General features: G+C 53.6%; 1 long non-coding RNA gene across 4 annotated transcripts in view; it reads left to right on the forward strand.

The window, feature by feature from the left end:
• LOC144606114 (uncharacterized) overlaps window positions 1-10,988 on the forward strand; it is a 19,247-nt gene extending 8,259 nt beyond the window's left edge. For 3 of the 4 annotated variants that reach the window (XR_013548918.1, XR_013548915.1, XR_013548916.1), the window contains exons 4-6: window positions 1-41; window positions 2,322-2,546; window positions 3,721-10,988. The exon at window positions 1-41 is cut by the window's left edge and continues 146 nt beyond it. This is a non-coding gene — a long non-coding RNA (uncharacterized LOC144606114). The remainder of the gene's footprint in view (window positions 42-2,321; window positions 2,547-3,720) is intronic. The other variant, XR_013548917.1, reaches the window with a different exon arrangement.
• The last annotated feature ends 7,831 nt before the right edge of the window (window positions 10,989-18,819 follow it).

The raw sequence follows: 18,819 nt of genomic DNA on the forward strand, positions 1-18,819 counted from the left end.
CCAGAGCGAAAAGAAAAAAAAGAACAGTTTGTGTTGGTACTGTAAGTGAAATGTAATGTTAGCTTCAATCTGCTTAAAGAAGCTTAATTCTTTCAATGGCACTTTGGCACTTTGATACGCAGGTTTAATTCCACCGCGGATTGATGGGGAGGATTAAGAGACTGCAGAGCTAAAGCATAAATCCCACAGCTCCGTTGACCTTTGTCGTCCTTGGCTTTTCACTTGGCTTCAAGCTGTCAAAGATGAGGGTGAATAATCCTCTCCCCGGCTCACTTAGACTCGATGGCATCTCGCAGTTATCCGAAGGCGAGCTTTTTTTTTGTTGTCTACTTTCTAATCCCCAGCAAAACGTGGACGTCACACAGCCGACCTCCCAGCACGGGCACAAAAATGCCGGAGTAACTCCGCGGGGACAGGCAGCGTCTCTGGAGAGAAGGAATGGGGGACTTTTTGGGGGGACGAGACCCTTCCACAGACTGAAAGACAGAGGAAGTCAGGACCACACAGGGCCGAAAACCCCCCAAAAACGGATGGACTTTAGATTTGACTTTAGACGTTGGAGATACAGCGCGGAAACAGGCCCTTCGGCCCAATAGACAATAGACAATAGGTGCAGGAGGAGGCCATTCGGCCCTTCGAGCCAGCACCGCCATTCAATGTGATCATGGCTGATCATTCTCAATCAGTACCCCGTTCCTGCCTTCTCCCCATACCCCCTGACTCCGCTATCCTTAAGAGCTCTATCCAGCTCTCTCTTGAATGCATTCAGAGAATTGGCCTCCACTGCCTTCGGAGGCAGAGAATTCCACAGATTCACAACTCTCTGAATGAATTTTTTTTTCCTCATCTCCCTGTCTAATGGGTGACGTTTCGGGTCAGTCTGAAGAAGGGTCTCGACCCGAAACGTCACCCGTTCCTTCTCTCCAGAGATGCTGCCTGACCCGCTGAGATACTCCAGCAATACCTCTGTTATTTATTGTAGTCATTGACGTTAAATGCCATCAGAGACATGTTTTTTTTAAGCATCATCTGTTCAAACTATTGCAGATTGACCATCCATTGGTCTCTGCTGGATATTAAGATGATGGATTCAGGGCTGGGAACTCGTTGACAGCCCGTTCTGCTATGCAACCATCTAGACGGGAGAAGGCGGAACAACGGCATTGTTAACCTAATGCCATTGTGCGAGGGTGTAACAGTCCTTGAGCTCAATCACTGTTACTCATCACTAGATAGATAGATAGATAGATAGATGGATGGATGGATGGATGGATGGATGGATGGACGGACGGACGGACGGACGGGCGGGCGGGCGGACGGACGGACGGACGGACGGACGGACAGACAGACAGACAGACAGACAGACAGGCAGACAGATAGACAGATAGACAGATAGATAGATAGATAGATAGATAGATAGATAGATAGATAGATAGATAGATAGATAGATAGATAGATAGATAGATAGAGAGATAGAGAGATAGTTGGCAGTTTTCTTCTGGGGGGGGGTGTCGCTGGAGGAGGGAGTCTGAGGATTTCCACCTGCGTTCTTTCCATTGCACAGGCTGGAAACAAGGCCTGGCAGAAGGGTAAAGAAATCCAGGCCCTTAAAACACTGAGGTGAGATGGGTCGGCCTCTAAATGACCAACGACAGCTCGCCACAAGTCTGCGCGGCCTTTTATTGTAAGCTGAATCACTTTGATCCCGGCTCGTTAAACATGTTCGGTGTGGGCTCCAGTACATCGGCGAGGCCAAGCCCAGAATGGCCGATCGTCTTGCTGAACACCTCCGCTCTGTCCGCCTGGGACCTACCTGGTCTCCCGGTTGCCAAAACACTTCAACTTCCCCCTCCCACTCCCACACTGACCTCTCTCTCCTGGGCCTCCTCCACTGTCAGAGTGAGGCCCAGCGCAAATTGGAGGAACAGCACCTGATATTTCGCTTGGGCAGCTCACACCCCAGCGGTATGAACATTGAATTCTCCAACTTCAAGTAACCTTTACATCCCCTCTCTCTCCGTTCCCTCCCCCACCCTAGTCGTCTTTCTAGATCCACTGTTTGCATCCTTGTATTCCTTCGTCATCACCTCTTCCACGGCCAACAATGGACCATTGTGGGCTCCACCTGTCCTTGGCCATCGGTGCCGGCTCTGATTTGTTCTGAACCTTTTCGTACCTCTAGTTTTCGCCTCCCCCACCCCCCCGACTCTCGGTCCGAAGAAGGGCCTCGACCCAAAACGTCACCCATTCCTTCTCTCCAGAGATGCTGCCTGTCCCGCCGAGTTACTCCAGCACTTTGTGTCTTCTCTTTAATCTCCTAGTGTCTCCTGCTCCCGAGGGAATCTCCGTGGATTAGCTGGCTGACCGGGAGGCAGAAGGGAGTGAATCCAGAAGCAAGTGGACACGGGTCTCCGGTGCTGACGGCCATGGGGTTTGCGATGGTATCTCGTGGCGACACAGTGCCCTGACATTGACCAATGTCGGCTTTAACAGGGACCGCAGACCAGATGCGTACCTGTGAGAAGATACACTGTACAAACCGGCAGGTTTAGTTCAGTTTAGTGTAGAGTTCCAGCGCGGAAACAGGCCCTTCGGCCCACCGGGTCCGCGCCGACCAGCGATCTCCGCACACTAACGCCATCCTACACACACTAGGGACATGTTTTTACATTCACCAACCAATTAACTTACACACCTGCACGTCTTTGGAGTGTGGGAGGAAACCGAAGATCTCGGAGAAAACCCACGCAGGTCACGGGGAGAACGTACAAACTCCGTACAGGCGGCGCCCGCGGTCGGGATGGAACCCGGGTCTCCGGCGCTGCATTCGCTGTAAGGCAGCAACTCTACCGCTGCGCCACCGTGCCCGCCCTTGGTCTGAAGTGAACCCTAAGCTTGTGACCTGAGTATTGTCCTTCTGCCGTACAATTCCCTTGCAGGGCGGCGCGGTGGCGTAGCGGTAGAGTCGCTGCCTCACGGCGCCAGAGTCCCGGGATCAATCCCAACTACGGGCGCTGTCTGTACGGAGTTTGTACGTTCTCCCCGTGACCTGCGTGGGTTTTCTCCGGGATCTCTGGTTTCCACCCACACTCCAAAGACGTGCAGGTTTCTAGGTTAATTGGTTTTGTTTCATTGTAAATCGTCCCTAGTGTGCGTAGGATAGTGTTAGTGCGCGGGGATCGCTGGTCGGCGCGGACTCGGTGGGCCGATGAGCCCGCTCCCGCGCTGTGCCTCTACACTAAACTAAACTTTTAATTCCCCACTTACTCCATTCCCTTCGCTAACTAGGATATATGATTGTGGATGGTCGGCCATGATCACATTGAATGGTGGTGCTGGCTCGAAGGGCAAAATGGCCTCCTCCTGCACCTATGTTTCAATGCTTCTATAGCCTCCCTCCTCCACCCCAGTCAACGTACTAGTTTCACTGACGTCCTGTTGAGTTTCATTGTCGTTATCACCGAGCTCCACAGCCAGCAATGGAGCATTGTGGGCTCCACCTTTCCTTGACAGCCATTACAATTTGCATATCTTCCATTCATTTGCTCTGTATCTCTCCAAACCGCCGTCTGTATCTCTCGCTAACCTTTCCCCCCGACTCTGTTTGAAGAAGGGTCGCGCCCCAAAACGTCGCCTACTCCCCCTCTCCAGGGATGCCGCCTGACCCGCTGAGTTTCTCCGGCACCTTTAGTTTTTTTGTTGTTGTCTGTCTGTCTTCAGATCCTTCAAACGTGAGTTGCCCATCAGAACTGCACAGGGGGCCCACATTCGGACGACATGAATTTTTAATAGGGGCGGACAAAATGGGCAGGAAGGCACTGCAGACGCTGGTTTACACCAAGGATAGACGCAGAATTCTGGAGTAACGCAGCGGGACGGGCAGCATCTCCGGTGAGAAGGAACGGGTGACGATTCGGGTCGGAAACCTACTTCAGACTCATCGTCAGCAGAAGGGCGGCGCGGTGGTGCAGCGGTAGAGTCGCTGCCTCACAGCGCCAAAGACCCGGGTTCGATCCAGACCACGGGTGCCGTCTGTACGGAGTTTGTACGTTCTCCCCGTGACATTAGTGCGTGGGTTTTTCCCCGGGCGCTCCGGTTTCCTCCCACACTCCAAAGACGTGCAGGTTTGTAGGTTAATTGACTTTGGTGAAATTGTCAATTGTCCCTAGTGTGTGTGTGCGTGTGGGATAGTACTGGGGCTGATCGCTGGTCGGCGTGGACCCGGTGGGCCGAAGGGCCTGTTTCCGTGCTGTGTCTCCAAAGTCTAAAGCCTAAAGTTAAACTTGAATTTGGTCAAATTAACAAATGTTCTTTGGAGTTGCAATTGTAATTTAATTGAATTCATATTTTACTAATCCGTTTTAACGGCTAACTAAACATGTACTAACAGTGCAAGATCTTGGCACGGATGCCTTCATAACACTGACTAATCACTAACGAGATGTTATTGCTTTGAATGACAGCAGGATTCTCAATTATACTGGGGCTGTCTCTGATGCAGCAACTCTACAACAGCGCCACCGTGCCACCCCAATATGGCCTGTTTTGGACCCATCTTTTAGGTCTACTGTCCCATTGTAAACATCATCCGAGCAAATACTTTCATTCCCCACTACTTTCACCCCCAAGTTGGAGGCTGGAGTTTGGGGAAAAATTACCGGTCAGATTACACACTTAAACTAACTCCAAATCCGAATTCCAGTCCTTCAGAGTTACCATCTGTGGCAGCCTTGGAGTTAGGGTTGCCAACTGTCCCGTATTAGCCGGGAATTGATTTGTCCCGTACAGGACCGCCCTTGGCCTACACTGTAGGCCCAGACAATGTCGGCCCGGACACTGTAGGCCCAGGCACTGTAGGCCCGGACACTGTAGCCCAGCCATAGTCCCGGATAGTGTAGGCCTGGGCGCCGCCTAACGGAGGTTGCGTAGCAACCTGCCTCCCGGCCCGGGCGGCCGTCATTGGTGGAGCGGGAGCACGTGGCCGCTGGCTGGGTGAGATCACGTGGGGCGTGGGGCGGTGACGTCACCCTTTGTCCCTTATTTGGGACTGAGGAAGTTGGCAACCCTACTTGAAGTACACAACTGTCTGATGAACTTGGTTTGAAGCATGTTTACCTGCACTGCGATGTAACTAACCTGACTTGATACTAACACCTCTAACCTATATTTCTAACAAACTAATTGCTATTCATATTGCAACAACTAACTTGAAGAATGTGCCACTTTCTAGTCATTGATTGTACCTAGTACTTGTCCCAGTGTCGGTCCGATCAGTTTTCAGATTCAGTTTAGTTTATTGACACGTGTACCGAGGTACAGGGAAAAGCTTTTGATCGCGCGCTACCCAGTCAACGGTAAGACAGTGCATGATTACAGTCGAGCCATTCACAGTGTGCAGTTACATGATAAGAGAATAATGTTGAGTGCAAGGTAAAGCCAGCATAGTGTTGTCCGAGGATCATAGTTAAAGTAAGAAACGATGATATTAAGAGTGTATAAGAAAATAACTGCAGATGCTGGTACAAATCGAAGGTATTTATTCACAAAATACTGGAGTAACTCAGCAGGTCAGGCAGCATCTCAGGAGAGAAGGAATGTTTAAGAGTGTGGCGTGATTGTAACATGTGATTGGAGATCTGCATCCATGGTCGCCTGGGTTGGGCGCCATCTTGGAAGCAGTCCAAGATGTCCGTGAATAGGTCCAGTTGCTTTAAACTAAACCCTGTGCATGGACAAACTGGTTTAATCAAGTCTAATCTGAGTTGAGATCCCAAGAAGCTGGAAGAAACCGTCCCTGAATCTGGAGGTGTGCGTTTTCACACTTCTGTACCTCTTTGCCCCGATGGGAGAGGGGAGAAGAGGGAGTGGCCGGGGTGAGACTGGTCCTTGATTGTGCTGCTGGCCTTGCCGAGGCAGCGCGAGGTGTAGATGGAGTCAACGGTAGGGAGGTTGGTTTGTGTGATGGTCTGGGCTGCGTCCGCAATCCTCGAAACCCTGTCTCTGCGTCTGACGTGACTGGTTAGCACGCGACAAAGGCTTTTCACTGTACCTCGGTGCACGTGACAATAAACTAAACTGAACTAGACTCGGGTTTTGACTGTCTGTCAATATCTCCAGAGAGATGGCACATATTTTGCATCTTCAAGAAACCGAGGGACTATTCACAACTTTAAATGTGCCCATTAAACGCATAATGGCGTTCGGGCGTAGAGGGGGGAAAGGCGTTCTGTCCAAGTTAAATAGCTGAAAATTGTGGGCGGCACGGGGGCGTAGCGGTAGAGTCGCTGCCTCACAGCGCCGGAGACCCGGGTTCCATCCCGACCACGGGTGCCGTCTGTACGGACTTTGCACGTTCTCCCCGTGACCTGCGTGGGTTTTCTCCGGGAGCACTGGTTTCCTCCCACACTCCAAAGACGTGCGGGTTTGTAGGTTAATTGAAATTGTAAATTGCCCTTAGTGTGTGTAGGGTGGTGATAGTGGGCGGGGAGCGCTGGCAGGTGCGGACTCGATGGGCCGAAGGGCCTGTGACTCCAACTCTCTCACCCTATTCTCAATGTCTGGCAGAAATCTAAAGAATAATAATTGTTTAGACAATAATGGATGAGGTTAAATATTATTCAGCGTAGATTCTAGTTAAATGCAACCCAGCTGTCATTTATTATATTCTTCTATGTAGTTGATGTAATTGGAGTGTGGTTAGCTGCTAATTATATTGTAGTTAATTACCTCTCAGCCTCTTATTAGGAAGTATTTTCCTTGCCTGTGCTTAGTTAGATTTCAGTCATACGGTGATACTGCGTGGAAACAGGCCCTTCGGCCCAACTTGCCCACACTGGCCAACAATGTCCCAGCTACACTAGTCCCACCTGCCCACGTTTGGTCCATATCTCTCCAAACCTGTCCTGTCCATGTACCTGGCTAACTGTTTCTTAACCCTCCCTCCCCCCACTGAAGAACGGTCCTGACCTGAAACGTCATCTATCCAGTCCTCCAGAGATGCTGCCTGACCCGCTGTGTTACTCCAGCACTTTGTGTCCTTTTTTTCCGTAAAACCAGCATCTGCAGTTCCTTGTTTCTACAGAAAGGTTACCGGGTTAGGGGCGGCACGGTGGCACAGCAGTAGAGCTGCTGCCTCACAGCGCCAGAGACCGGGGGTTCGATCCTCCCCTCGGGCGCTGTCTGTGTGGAGTTTGAACGTTCTCCCCGTGACTGCGTGGGCTTTCTCCGGGTGCTCTGGTTTCAACCCGCAAACCAAAAATGTACAGGTTTGTCGGTTAATTGGCTTTGGTTAAAATTGTAAATTGTCCCTAGTGTGTGTAGTATAGTGCTAGTGTACGGGGTGATTGCCGGTCGGCGCGGACTCGGTGGGCCGAAGGGCCTGTTTCCGCGCTGTATCTCTAAAGTGTAACGTTTGGACTCCTACTTATGCAGGAATCACAATTAATAACAGCACCGGGGCACAAATAATGAATGGAAAATGGGCAGACGCATTAATTGATAAAGCCAACCTTTTAACCACGTTACGGTAGCCTGTTACTAGCGTGCATGGAAAAAAACTAACCATTACTAACGTGGGCGATACAAAGCTCTGACTAATTGTGATTAACTAACGATAGACCTTGGTGTTAGAAGCTATCACGTGGACAGTGCCGACACTAGCAGAAGCAAAGGCACAAAATACAGTAGATGCTGGAAACCGGAGACCCAAAACTGGCAGAAACTCTGAGCAGAAGATAGACACAGAGCTCAGCGGGTCAGGCAGCATCTCCCGAGAAAAGGGAACAGGTTCTTCAGACTCTAATCTCAACCCGAAACTGAACGAATAGATTCCTCTTCTCCAGGGAGTTACTCCAGCTCTTTGTGCCTATCTTCCGTTTAAACCAGCATCTGCAGTTCCTTCCCACACAAAAAAACACCGAGCACTTTGGACCGCTCGCGTGAAGGGGAAAGTCTATGAGAGGTCAGGCCTGTGTTTCTTTTCCTCTTTATTTTCTCTCTTTAGTTCATAAAACAACAACTTTACGAGATGAATATTTTCACCGATGGCTGTTATTATATTATTCACGTGCATAGATTCATACAGAGACTTGCCCACACCGACCGACATGCCCCATCTGCACTAGTCCTGGGCGGATGTGCCAGAACTCCTTGGAACAGAACCTCTAAGGCAGAACTTGGTAGCCTTTCCGACATGGCTGGAACACAGGATGGGTCCCAGTGTGAACCTTCCACCAATGATTGCATTGCCAGAGGTGAAAGGGATATGTTGAAGAGCACTGGCCTAGTTTTCCGTGATACAAAGATGAGGACGGTTATTTTTTAGATTTAGATTTAGAGATACAGCGCAGAAACAGGCCCTTCGGCCCACCGGGTCCGTGCCGCCCAGCGATCCCCGCACACTAACACTATCCCACACACACTAAGGACAATTTTTACATTTGCCCGGCCAATTAGCCAACATTATTGAGTTGAGGTTACCATCTGACCAGCTACGATCTTGCCAGTTAATGGTGGAGTAGATTTAAACAGATTTAGGGTGGCACGGTGGCGCGGCAGTAAAGTTGCCGCAACGGCCAGAGGCTCGGGTTTGATCCCTGACTACGGCCGCTGTCTGTACGGGTGGAGTTTGTACGTTCTCCCCATGACCTGGGTTGGGTTTTCTCCAAGATCTTCGGTTTCCTCCCACACTCCAAAGGCGTGCGGGTTTGTAGGTTAGTTGGCTTGGTATAAATGTAAATTGCCCCTGGCAAGGTAGAGTTAATGTGCGGGGATCGCTGGTCGGCGCGGACTCGGTGTGCCGAAGGGCCTGTTACCACGCTGTGTCTCCAAACTAAACTAAGCTAAAGTGGCCTACTCCTGCTCCAAACTCTTATTATCTCTCAATCAATAGTTCAATTGTTCAATGGTGCTTCCTTGTCATGTGTACGAATCAAGAATCTTATCTATTTCACAAAATGCTGGAGTAACTCAGCGGGTCAGGGAGCATCTCAGGAGAGAAGGAATGGGTGACGTTTCGGGTCGAGACCCTTCTTCAGACTCAATATAGATTCAGATAGGGAATCTATCTATCTCTGCCTTAGAAATATCCACTGACTTGGCCTCCACAGCCTTTCTGTGGCAAAGAATCCCACAGATTCACCACCCTCTGACTAAAGAAATTTATCCTCATCTCCTTCCTAAAGGAACGTCCTTTAATCCTGAGGCTGTGGCCTCTGGTCCTCGACTCTCCCACTACTGGAAACATCCCTCTCCACACCCACTCTACCCAGGCCCTTTGTCTTTTTCCATCTCTCCCTGCCAAGTTGTCCATTGGAATTAAAATTTTAAAAAAGGTTTAAATGGGAGGGGATTGGCTCGGTAAAGTTGCATGAAAGGGGCAAAGTGGGAGGACGGTATCTGGAGCTGATCGGAAGCTCTTTACTAAACCACTGCATGCTCTAACAAAATTAACTAGTACTAACCCACGCTACTAATGGTTCTGTTGAGGCCTACATTGGAGGTTTCTGTGTTTCCCAGACCAGATCTTGTCTGAATTTACCGCGAGGCGTTTAAGATTAAATTCTGGTAAATTCTCGGTCAGAAAACGATCACCATCAGATTTTGTGCTTTAACCCGTTCACCATCACAAGCCCGGTTTGTAATCCAGGTTTGACCCACCAGGTAGGTATTGCCCAAGGCATCGTCGGTCAGAAGATGCCTGACGGGGGGTGATAGTCAACCTGCATTTAGAGTTTGGTATTCCTGTGCAGTCAATACGTTCCCTACCGTGCTGTGAATCGAAAACTCCCGATCTGCAGCCCTGGGACCATCCCCCGGAGCCCACGCACAGCGTGGCCATCGACCCTCGTGCATTGGAGTTGAGATGAGGCCCCCTCGGATCTGAAGGAAGCCCACCTGGAATTGGCGTTGGCTGCTCTCGCACGACGAGGGGCCGGCGTGCGGCGGTCGCGGTCTTCTAGGGTTGCCAACTGTCCCGTATTAGCGGGGACATCCCGTATATAGGGCTAAATTGGTTTGTCCCGTACGGGACCGTCCTTGTTCCTTAGTAGGCCCTGGGGGGGGGGGGCGCTGTAGGCCTGGTCACTGTCGGCCCCGACACTCTAGGCCCGGATCAGACACTGTCGGCCCGGATACTGTAGGCCCGGGGGCCGCTGCAGGCCCAGACAGTGTAGGCCCGGAGGCCCAGGCTCCGTCTAACGGAGGTTGCATAGCAACCCGCCTCCCGGCCCAGGCGGCCGCCATTGGTGGAGCGGGAGCACGTGGCCGCTGGCTGGATGAGGTCACGTGGGGTAGTGAGTCACCTTTTGTCCCTTATTTGGGAGTGAGAAAGTTGGCAACCCTATAGTCTTTAGACCCTGCCCCCTGCTTCCTGGTGTGGGAATCCCGCAGGAGGGTCTGGGGGGGGGGGGGGGGGCAAGGAAGGAGCGGAAATTCCAGACCTAAAACGATCCCGCCGGCTCGCAGCTTCACAGAAGTCGGGAGGTATTGTCTCACAAGGTTTTTCAAACTCTTTGAGGACCGAACTGAATGAGGTTAATTGGCGTTCACAAGCAACAGGAGCAGAATTAGGCCATTCGGCCCTTCTACCCCACCAGGGCGGCACGGTAGCGCAGCGGTAGAGTTGCTGCTTTACAGCGAATGCAGCGCCGGAGACTCAGGTTCGATCCTGGCTACGGGTGCTGCACTGTAAGGAGTTTGTACGTTCTCCCCGTGACCTGCGTGGGTTTTCTCCGAGATCTTCGGTTTCCTCCCACACTCCAAAGACGTACAGGTATGTAGGTTAATTGGCTGGGTAAATGTAAAAATTGTCCCTAGTGGGTGTAGGATAGTGTTAATGTATGGGGATCGCTGGGCGGCACGGACTTGGTGGGCCGAAAAGGCCTGTTTCCGGCTGTATATATATGATGATGATATGATATGATTCAATCATGGCTGATCTATCCCTCCTAACCCCATTCTCCTGCCTTCTCCCCATAACCCCTGACACGCGTACCAATCAAGAACCTATCTATCACTGCCTTAAAAACATCCATCAACTTGGCCTCCACAGCCATCTGTGGCAAAGAATTCCACAGATTCACCGCCCACTGACTAAAGAAATTTCTCCTCATCTCCTTCCTAAAGCATCAGAATTAAAGGGCGCTCTTTGAGAAAAGAGGTGAGAAGGAACTTTTTTAGTCAGAGGGTAGTTAATCTGTGGAACTCATCGCCACAGAGGGCTGTGGAGGCCAAGTCAGTGGATATTTTTAAGGCAGAGATAGACAAATTCTTGATTAGAACGGGGGTCAAGGGTTATGGGGAGAAGGCAGGAAAATGGGATGAGGAGGGAGAGATCAGCCATGATTGAATGGCGGAGTGGACTCGATGGGCCGAATGGCCTAAATCTACCCCTATAACTTGTGAACTTGTGAACCAAGTCCTGAAAGGGCGACAAATATAAAATGAGTGATAAATGAATGGGTTAAAGTTGTCGGGAGACGCAGAAAGTTTCCTGTGCCTTCTCTAAGAGGCCAGATAACGTACCTACAAGTAAAAGACCTACTAATACTCTGAAACCAGGGGAACGCTCTGGTTTTTACTAACCATTACTAACACCACTAATGGTTACCCGCTTACTAACAATGGAGGCAGCTCTCCTCTGCTTTTGTAGTGCATGGAAAGTCGAACGATCAGTCCCGGCTCAGTCAAGGGGTGTGAAGAGACGTGGGGGTTTGTGTAAGGCGTGCGTCTACGGGCGGTTGTATGTCCGCGTTGTAACGGGGCACCGCTGGTTTTCGAATCCCGAGATAAACCGGCTAGCCGAGCGAGGCCTGGCGCTCGGCACAAACCTCGGCCTTCCCCGAAACCATTGGTTCAATTCTCAACCTGCGGAAGGGGGGTTATTTCCTGCGCGAAAAAGACCTCGCGGCTCAAAATCGCGGTGGCCGTTTTTTGAGGCGCACTGTTCAAAGTCGGGGCGGGGAGTTCTAAATTGGCTTTCGAGCGGAGGGCGGAAAAATTGGGTGAGAAAGCCAGCCTCTGTCTGCTAGCCGGTACTTCCCACGCGATGAAGGCCCCGCTTTTGGGCCTTGTCTTCGGCGGTCCGCCTCGAACTGACGGCAGTGTTATTGCCCCGCTAGTTCACGGTAAGTGCGCTAATGGGGGGCTTGGGGGGGGGAGTGGGGGGCAGAAGCTGCCAGGAGGCGATCTCCTCCACTGACTGACACCTTTCAGGAGAGGAGGCGAATGGGGCAAAATTTGATGGGGGAGGGGAGGATGGATTAGGGGCAATGGATGGAGGGAGGGTGAATTTTGGGGGGTAGGGGCTGGGCTTGGAAATAAAAGAAGTGCGGTCTTCCGCATTGTCGGGTCCATGCGGAAAGGTGCGTGGTCCCCAGCAGGTCAACGGTGCCCCTTTAAACGTGTTGACACCATCAGGAATCTCTGCCATCTCCAGCAATTCCTACGTGCAAGCCTTCAGCTCAGGGGCCCAGACCAGGCGAGGCCCAGAATTCCAGACCAGGCGAGGCCTCTCTGAGGTGTGTGTCATAGAAACATGGCAAATAGGGGCAGGACGAGGCCATTTGGCCCTTCGAGGCAGAACCGCCTCCTCCTGCACCTATTTTCTATGCTTCTATCTTTAAAACGAGACACATTTCTGCTGAATGTCTGCAAGGATGAAGGAATGTGCTGCTTGTAAGCGCGATATTCCTGATGGTTCTCTCCGGGGGGGTGGGTGGGGGGGTAGTGTGGGTGGATGGTGGGCTGTAAGAGCAGATCTTTGCAAGCCCCTGACCTTGTGCGTGCGTGCGTGTGTGCCTTGTTGTACCTGGTGTTGTATTGCATCTTATTCGAAAATAAATAATGTCAAGCGCCAGGCTTGGGCTTGCCGCTCTACTAACCGCACTAACCCGATTAACTATTACTAACATAAACCGGTGTATGCAGACTTAACCCATCTGCCCCCTCCCCCGGGTATAACCTGACTTCTGGTTGACGAACCAGTCAACCAGAGGTGCACCTTCAGCAACAGACTGGTCCCACCGAGATGCAATAGACAATAGACAATAGGTGCAGGAGGAGGCCTTTCGGTCCTTCGAGCCAGCACCGCCATTCAATGTGATCGTGGCTGATCATTCTCAATCAGTACCCCGTTCCTGCCTTCTCCCCATACCCCCTGACTCCGCTATCCTTAAGAGCTCTATCTAGCTCTCTCTTGAATGCATTCAGAGAATTGGCCTCCACTGCCTTCTGAGGCAGAGAATTCCACAGATTCACAACTGCAGCACAGAACGCCACAGGAGATCCTTCTTCCCTGTGGCTATCAAACTGTACAACACCTACCCCTTCTGTCATGGGGTAGACTGACTCCCCCCTCCTCCCCAACCTCCCTCCCCAATCTCTGCACATCCAAAATCCTGGACTTTCCACTCATCACTTTAATTTCATGTTTTATGTATCTCGTGTTTTTTGACTGTTGGCAGACCAATTTCCCTCCTGGATAAATAAAGTTCTATCGTATGTGAAGAGTAAGAGAGAGAGAGAGAGAGGGAGAGAGAGAGAGAGAGAAAATCTTGCCCCATTAAGGCCTCCCATGTTGTGAAGGCCACCAACTCTACCATTGTGTAGGAAGGAACTGCAGATGCTGGTTTAAATCGCAGATAGACGCAAAAAGGCTGGAGTAACTCAGCGGGTCAGGCAGCATCTCTGGAGAGTAGGAAGAGGTTTTAGTTTCCATTTAGTTTATTCTTCACGTGTACCCAGGTGCAGTGAAAAGCTTTTTTGTTGCGTGCTAACCAGTCGGCTGAAAGACTGTACATGATGACAATCACTGGAGATAGACACAGAAAGCTGCTGTAACTCAGCGGGACAGGCAGCATCTCTGGAGAGAAGGAACGGGTGACGTTTCTTCAGTCTATCTGAAGGGTCTCGACCCGAAACGTCACCCATTCCTTCTCTCCAGAGATGCTGCCTGTCCCGCTGAGTTACTCCAGCATTTTTGTGTCTGCCTTCATGAGAAGGGAATAATGTTTAGTGCAAGGTAAAGCCAGCAAAGTTTGGTCAAAGATAGTCCAAGGAGCATCAAAGAAGTTCTTGGCTTGTTTATGTGTAAAATTGTCCCCTGTGTGTGCAGGATAGTGTTAATGTGCGGGGGTTGGTGTGGACTCGGTGGGCCGAAGGGCCTGTTTACCCCCTGTATCTCTAAAGTAAACTAAACTAAAGTGTGAAGTGTAGCATCTTTGTTTAGTTTATTGCCATGGATACTGTGGGACAGTGCAAAGCTTTTGTTTGTGTGTTGTCCATTCAAAGTAAAATCTATAGGGAAAAAAACTGCAGATGCTGGTTTAAATCGAAGGTAGACACAAAATGCCGGAGTAACTCAGCGGGACAGGCAGCATCTCTGGAGAGAAGGAATGGGTGACGTTTCGGGTCGAGACCCTTCTTCAGACTGTAGGTTAATTGGCTTGGTGTAAATGTAAAACTGTCCCGAGTGTGTGTAGGATAGTGTTAGTGTGCGGGGATCGCTGGCCGGCGCGGTCTCGGTGGGCCGAAGGATCTGTTTCCGCGCCGTTTCTCTAAAGCTAAACTAAATGTGCAAACTCCACAAACAGACAGCACCCGTGGTCAGGATGGAACCCAGGTCTCTGGCGCTGTGAGGCAGCAAGCTCGACCCGCTGCGCCACCGTGACGCCCCTGTTGAGAGAAGGCATTCTTTGCTCTCCTTTCAATTTAATTCTCAACCCATGTTCCTTGGGTATTTGAGCCGTTGACCACAGTGGGTACAAAGCAGAGCACCGATTGGCGGTGGTACTATCACAACGTTTAAGAAATTTGGACAGGTAATTTAGGAGAGGATAGGACAGGTTTAGAGCGAAATGGGCCAAATGCAGGCTGATGGGACGGGTGTAAGTTCATGACATAGGAGCAGAATTAGGCCATTCGGCCCACCGAGTCTACTCCGCCATTCAATCATGGCCGATCCATCTTTCCCTCTCAACCCTTCCTCTCCCAAGAGCTTTCTCGGGGTCAGAGGGTGGCGGGGGGAGGAGTGGGTGGGTGGGGGTTTGGGGTGGGGGAAGTCCCTGTTTGCCATCCCCCCAGGGTCACCTGTCTCACCTGTACCCACCCCCCTCCCCTCTGGCCCCAAAGTTTCTGGGGTGGGGATAGTCTGGAGTTCCTCCTCATCAGCCTCTCACACCCTCCCCTCTCTGCCCCCCCCCCCCCTTCCCTTCCCATCCTTCAATATCTCCTCCCTCTCTTTGCCCCCTCCCAGCCTCTCCCCACCCCCTCTGTCCTCCCACTCACCCTCCTTCTCCACCCCCTCCTTCCCTTTCCCCTCCCCCTCCTTCTCCTTCCCCTCCCCCTCCTTCCCCTCCCCCTCCAGAGGCCGTCAGCCCTACCCCAGTGACACCCCTGCCCACGCCAACTCTTCCCCCTATGCATTAGATGGGACATGCTGGTCAGTGTGGGCAAGTTGGGCTGAAGGATTGGGTGACGTTTCGGGTCATTGGAGTAACTCAGCAGGTCAGGCAGCATCTGTGGAGGGGATGGACAGGTGACGTTTCGGATCGGGACCCTTCTTCAGACCAAAGTGAATACTTCGATTGAATCAATTGTTTGGTTGTTTACAGATTGAAATCTTGTTTCCAATGAAATTTGGGAGGGATTGTGAATTTTATTTTAAAAGTCCTTTACAGATATGGAAACCCATGACCTATTTGCATTGTCCCTCATGTACCCAACCAATACCACATGTTGACAGAATTTGTGCCACAATGTCATGGGTCTTTACGTATAAGATCTTTGATCAATACTTTTTATGGAAGTGATTGTCCCTTTAAATAAAATTGTTATAAACATAATCCTGTGATCCGTCTTTTATTCTTACTGGTTACCACAGACTGTTCAATGATACTTTACCATCATAAGTACAGTGGATTTATTTTTTCGCATATAGTTCAGTAACCAAGTTAATTCCCAGGATGGCGGGAATGACATACGATGAAAGTATGGATCGACTGGGCTCGTCGTCACAGAATTTAGAAAGATCAGAGGGGATCTGAGAGACAAATAAAATTCTTAAGGGATTGACTATTATGGACTATAAAATTCTTAAGGGATTGGCTAGATTACGTGAAAAGCAGAAAAATTATTTCGCATGGAAGAGCTAACACAACGTACTGGAGAGAAGAGAAATAATGAAAAGACTCGGCCTCTGTGGGGGAGAGATGGTGGGGGGGGAGAGAGATGGTGGGGGGGGGAGAGAGATGGTGGGGGGGAGAGAGATGGTGGGGGGGGAGAGAGATGGTGGGGGGGGAGAGAGATGGTGGGGGGGAGAGAGATGGTGGGGGGGAGATGGTGGGGGGGAGGGATGGTGGGGGGGAGATGGTGGGGGAGAGAGAGATGGTGGGGGGGGAGAGAGATGGTGGGGGAGAGAGAGATGGTGGGGAGGGAGAGAGATGGTGGGGGGGGAGAGAGATGGTGGGGGGGAGAGAGATGGTGGGGGGGGAGAGAGATGGTGGGGGGAGAGAGATGGTGGGGGGGAGAGAGATGGTGGGGGGGAGAGAGATGGTGGGGGGGGAGAGAGATGGTGGGGGGAGAGAGATGGTGGGGGGGGAGAGAGATGGTGGGGGGGGAGAGAGATGGTGGGGGAGAGAGAGATGGTGGGGGGGAGAGAGATGGTGGGGGGAGAGAGATGGTGGGGGGGAGATGGTGGGGGGGAGGGATGGTGGGGGGGGAGGGATGGTGGGGGGGGAGAGATGGTGGGGGGAGATGGTGGGGGGGAGATGGTGGGGGGGAGATGGTGGGGGGGAGATGGTGGGGGGGGAGGGATGGCGGGGAGGAGGGATGGCGGGGGGAGGATGGTGGGGAGGGATGGTGGGGAGGGATGGTGGGGGGGAGGGGTGAGATGGTGGGGGGAGATGGTGGGGGGAGATGGTGGGGGGAGGGATGGTGGGGGGGAGATGGTGGGGGGAGGGATGGTGGGGGGGAGGGATGGTGGGGGGGGAGGGATGGTGGGGGGGGAGAGATGGTGGGGGGAGAGATGGTGGGGGGGGAGATGGTGGGGGGGAGAGATTGGTGGGGGGGGGAGGATGGTGGGGGGGAGAGATGGTGGGGGGGGAGAGATGGTGGGGGGGAGAGATGGTGGGGGGGAGATGGTGGGGGGGGGGAGATGGTGGGGGGGGAGAGATGGTGGGGGGGGAGGATGGTGGGGGGGAGAGATGGTGGGGGGGGGAGAGATGGTGGGGGGGAGAGATGGTGGGGGGGAGATGGTGGGGGGGGAGATGGTGGGGGGGGAGATGGTGGGGGAGATGGTGGGGGGGGAAAGATGGTGGGGGGGAGAGATGGTGGGGGGGAGAGATGGTGGGGGGGGAGATGGTGGGGGGGGAGATGGTGGGGGGGGAGAGATGGTGGGGGGGAGGGATGGTGGGGGGGGAGGGATGGCGGGGGGGGAGATGGTGGGGGGGAGATGGTGGGGGGGGAGGGATGGTGGGGGGGGAGTGATGGTGGGGGGGAGAGATGGTGGGGGGGGAGATGGTGGGGGGGGAGATGGTGGGGGGGGAGATGGTGGGGGGGAGAGATGGTGGGGGGGGAGGGATGGTGGGGGGGGAGCGATGGCGGGGGGGGATGGTGGGGGGGAGATGGTGGGGAGGGATGGTGGGGAGGGATGGTGGGGGGGGAGATGGTGGGGAGGGATGGTGGGGAGGGATGGTGGGGGGGGAGATGGTGGGGGGGGGAGATGGTGGGGGGGGAGATGGTGGGGGGGGAGATGGTGGGGGGGGAGATGGTGGGGGGGGAGGATGGTGGGGGGGAGATGGTGGGGAGGGATGGAGGGGGGAGATGGTGGGGGGGATGGTGGGGGGGGAGATGGTGGGGGGGAGATGGTGGTGGGGAGGGATGGTGGTGGGGGGAGATGGGGGTGGGGAGATGGTGGGGGGGAGGGATGGTGGTGGGGAGGGATGGTGGGGGGGGAGATGGTGGGGGGGAGGGTTGGTGGGGGGGGAGATGGTGTGGGAGATGGTGGGGGGGAGGGATGTGGGCGGGAGATGGTGGGGGGAGATGGTGGTGGGGAGATGGTGGTGGGGAGGGATGGTGGTGGGGAGGGATGGTGGGGGGAGATGGTGGGGGGGAGGGATGGTGGGGGGGAGATGGTGGGGGGATGGGGGTGGGGGGGAGATGGTGGTGGGGAGGGATGGTGGTGGGGTGGGATGGTGGGGGAGAGGGTGGGGGGGGGGTTGGTGGGGGGGAGATGGTGGGGGGGGGATGGTGGGGGGGAGGTGGGGGGGGAGGGATGGTGGGGGGGGATGGTGGGGGGGGAGGATGGTGGGGGGGAGTGGTGGGGGGGGGTGGTGGGGGGGGGTGGTGGGGGGGTGGGTTGGTGGGGGGGAGATGGTGGGGGGGAGGGTGGGGGGGAGGGTTGGTGTGGGGGGGTGGTGGTGGGAGGGGGGTGGTGGGGGGGGAGTGGTGGTGGGGGATGGTGGGGGGGAGGGTTGGTGGGGGGGGTGGTGGGGGGGGGGTTGGTGGGGGGGGGGTGGGATGGTGGGGGGGGGAGATGGTGGTGGGGAGGGTGGTGGGGGGAGGGATGGTGGTGGGGTGATGGTGGTGGGGAGGGATGGTGGGGGGGGGAGATGGTGGTGGGGAGATGGTGGGGGGGTGGTGGGGGGGGGGTGGTGGGGGGGTGTGGGGGGGGGTGGGTGGGGGGGGGTTGGTGGTGGGGGTGGTGGTGGGGGGAGATGGTGGTGGGGAGGGATGGTGGTGGGGGGAGATGGTGGGGGGGTGATGGTGGGGGGGGAGATGGTGGTGGGGAGATGGTGGTGGGAGGGATGGTGGTGGGAGATG

The sequence above is a fragment of the Rhinoraja longicauda genome, chromosome 25 (genome assembly GCF_053455715.1).
Source record: "Rhinoraja longicauda isolate Sanriku21f chromosome 25, sRhiLon1.1, whole genome shotgun sequence".
In the NCBI taxonomy this organism is placed as follows: Eukaryota; Metazoa; Chordata; class Chondrichthyes; order Rajiformes; family Arhynchobatidae; genus Rhinoraja; species Rhinoraja longicauda.